Here is a 3777-nt window from a genome sequence, read left to right as displayed (position 1 = left end):
ATTTGAGTTCCCTACCTTAGAAAACTAACTCTTTACTAATTTTCTAGGCGACTCTCATTCACCGCCGGCGTGAAGTGGCCACGTTGGTTCAGGGCGTGGTCAGGTACGCTGATGCATTCCCGCCCACCAACCAATCGTGGCGAGCCATGGTGCTTGTGCTCGGGGCATCAGTGCTGCTAACATTCGTGATGCCAGTCATCTACTTACAATACACCAGCCCGGTGCGTGTGTATCGTGTTGTGTGCACTCTCAGACTGCTATTGACTTTTTATCTTTGGGTAAAGAGTTTTTTCTTTAATCACAGCAATAAAAAGTGCTATTTCCACTATATCTATGTAAGATTTTGATCGTCATATTGTCTTAAAGTCAGTTTGGTACTGACGCATAGTCAATACGCATTAGACTAAAAAAAAGTCAATACTTGGTGACAATTTAGTCTCAACAATATTATACAAGGTTACTAAGGAAATACTACATTTATTGCTGCTCAAAAAGTAAAGGAAACAAAGGAGGAAGAGTCAATTATTGAAAGAAAAAGGTCAATACGAGTCTGAGTGTGTGTTTGACCGATTACTTATATTCCCGTTCCACCTATATACTATGCACCCTGCCGCCTATGTTTCTCGTATGTCGGCAAGTCCAACCCTTGGAGGACCTACCTAGTTAAGCTTATGCCCACGTTAAGAACACATCCTACAGCAGTTTTTTGGAACTGTTGCCACAAGCCTGTTGCCGCTAGGCCGACCCTGCGTTGCATACATGTCGAAGCGTAAGTGCCTAAAGGCTGATCTTGTCGGGTTGAAAATAAAGCATCCTTTACGCAACATAATTAACGTAATAGGTTCCCCATCCAATCTAAATCGGCCGCGCAACCCTAGAAGATTTGACTAAAGATCTGGTCTGCACTCTCATCCTTCAATCGACTTAGCACTCTGAGAAAAAATGAAGGTAAATCCTGGATATTTTTTTTTGCCAAACTTTGCCGTTCTTCAAAAACCAGTATCCACCGTACAGTCTACAGTATTCACCGTACTTGATTTACAAAATATTCCGTAGTCTTTTAACAGTAGTTACCTTCTTCCGTACAGCCCATGCCGTAGGAAGGACCAGATCTGGTCCCAACAAATGCCGCTTCCTAGAATTGTCCACAACAGGATCTTGAAAAAAGGGGGTCGACCGACTGAAAAATTTTATTGCACCTTCCGATAGGTCTCGTCAAGACCTTTACAACGAGTGGCCGGAGGGGGGGGGGGGTGTCCAGGAGTCCGACTTCAGCAGTTGCGTACTTCAGAAACTTGGAAAAAGAGGGTCAACCGACTGAACAAAATTATAGCAGTTTCTGATAAGTATTAAAAGTAGGGGATTGCCGGGTAAAAAAGTACGGGATTCCCTGTAAAAAAGTACAGTGTTGCCTGTGAAAAAAAGTACGGTATTGCCTGTAAAAAAAAGTACGGTATTGCCTGTAAAAAAAAGTACGGTATTGCCTGTAAAAAAAACGACGGTATTGCCTGTTAAAAAAAGTACGGTGAAGTCTGGAGTAATCAGCACAGGATTTACCGTGATCTTTTCTCGCAGTGTGTATTGTCTGAGCGATACACTGTGGCAAAAAGATACGGAAAATTCTGTTAATTTTTTTGCCAGGATTCTCCGTAGCCCTCTTATCAATTTTCTCCGTAGGCTCTTACAGTATTCTCCGTAGGGCCGCACAGTCTTCTCGGTAGGACCTGGAAGACTGTATAGTCCTACGGAGATCACTGTAAGGTCCTACGGAGAAGACTGTGCGGTCCTACGGAAAATACTGTAGGAGCCTACGGAGAATACTGACAAGAAGGCTACGGAGAATTACCACAAGCTGTTTACAGAATTTTCCGTAGTTTTTTGCCACAGTGTAGCGAATGGGGGTTTGGGAATCTATTGGCCAAGGTATAGGTGTAACGCCAAGAGCGGATCGGCGTAACTGGCGAAGCACCGCGAAGCCAGTAACGCCGAGACATGGTCTGGCGTACACCTTCCTTGTCAGTATTCATTGGCATTGGTGCACATTAATGCAATTTCGTTAAGAAGCGGTCGGAAGAAAAGGGGGGGGAGGGGTTCTACGAGCCCGGCTTCGGCAGTTACCGATCAGAATCATCGAAAAGGGGGGTCGAACGACTGAAAATTTTTAATGCGGTTTTCGACAGCTCTCGTCAAGACCTTTCTAACGAGTGGTCGGAAGGGGGATCTACGGGCCCGACTTCGTCTGTTTACCGGTCGGGAAAGGTGTTCCAGGAGTCCGTGAGTTGTCGGAATCGATGTCACGGACTCGTTTACGCGCTTCTTCGATGCCTCCGTGGCACTAAGTTGCAAGATAAACACGAGTTTTATCGGAATGAAGTCGATATGACTTATTAAATGGGCCTCGTGTTTGGATGGTTCGAGTAGACAGAAGAGAATTGTCCATATTTTCTGAATAGAAGGGTGGGCCTGAGTCACGATGATACATCTACTGCAAGAAAAAGTGTGGATAGTACAACAAAAACTTTACAATAAAAGTACAACAGGGATTGCAGAAAGTACAACGAGAACTGTACAAACTACAACGAGCCCTGGACTGCACAGCACTCGTCGTGCCAGTTCCATTGTACTTCGTACAACAATTGTTTGTTGTACTTGAAAAGTACACTAAATTCCTGATAAAAAATTTGCCAGAAATTTGTGTACTTTTGTTGTGGTTATTTCCTGCAGTGTTGATAATTTTGTGTTGCCACCTACTGGGGTGTCGGATGCGAAGGCCGAAGGCGTATTACGCCTTAAAAGGGTGGCCTCCGACTTGAAAAGTAGGGTTTCATGCGAGAGTCGAAGGCCTGTGGGAAGGCCGCCGCCGGCAGGCTAAGCTGGGCCTGCCCCCTGGCGAACCGAGCCATTTGGGCGCGCTGAAATGTTACTGATCGCGCGTGCGTCTGTCTGTTACTCAATATTGGTTAGGGTTATTCAAACCTACTCTGAACACTGAGAATGAATTGGTCACCACCATCACCCTTTAAATGGGTGATTCAACTTCGTTGCCCAAATTTTGGTGACGAAAAATTCATCACCCGAAATTTGGTAACAGGCGTTTGGTCGCCCAAATTTGGGTAACGCCGTCGACGACGCCATGAGGTCCCCGATAGACGTCCTTCCGGGGCCACCACGATGACCGGAGGCCTCAACGCCACATTGGGTCATCGTGGTGGCCCCGGAAGAACGTCATCGGGGACCTCACGGCGTCGCCGACGACGTTACCCAAATTTTGGCGACGATTTTATGACTGCCCAAAATTTGGTCACCGCGGGCTCGATCCAAATTTGCGCTACGGTGCGTGCGTTACCCAATGAAAGGGCGATGGTGGTGACTCTTTCCTTCTCAATTAACTCAAGCCCAATTTTGCGAAAGATAACATATCTCAAGACATGCATGAGGTTAAATATGATGGTGCAAGCCTAGTGTAGACTTAGGCGTTGGACTCGAAGAGACGATTCACTGGATTTGACTCTGTCTCCGCGAGCTGGTTCAGACCAGTGTACCCAAACTGGATCTTCAAATACAAGGTTTATGTACGCCAGACCATGTCTTGTCGTAACAGACTTCGCGGTGCTGCGCCCGGTTATGGTTGTCTTGTCCAAACCTGGCGTTTACACATACCTTGGCCTGCGGTGCTTCCACAGAAATTTATGCTAGAGCATGTGAAAAGCACTCCATGATGACGGATTCAAAGAGCGGTCTACGGCCGTTTTAATTCGTATTCGTTGGTTGTGACCG

Source organism: Thrips palmi, unplaced genomic scaffold, assembly GCF_012932325.1.
Source record: "Thrips palmi isolate BJ-2018 unplaced genomic scaffold, TpBJ-2018v1 HiC_scaffold_18, whole genome shotgun sequence".
NCBI lineage: Eukaryota > Metazoa > Arthropoda > Insecta > Thysanoptera > Thripidae > Thrips > Thrips palmi.
Note: the sequence above shows the minus strand (reverse complement) of the source record.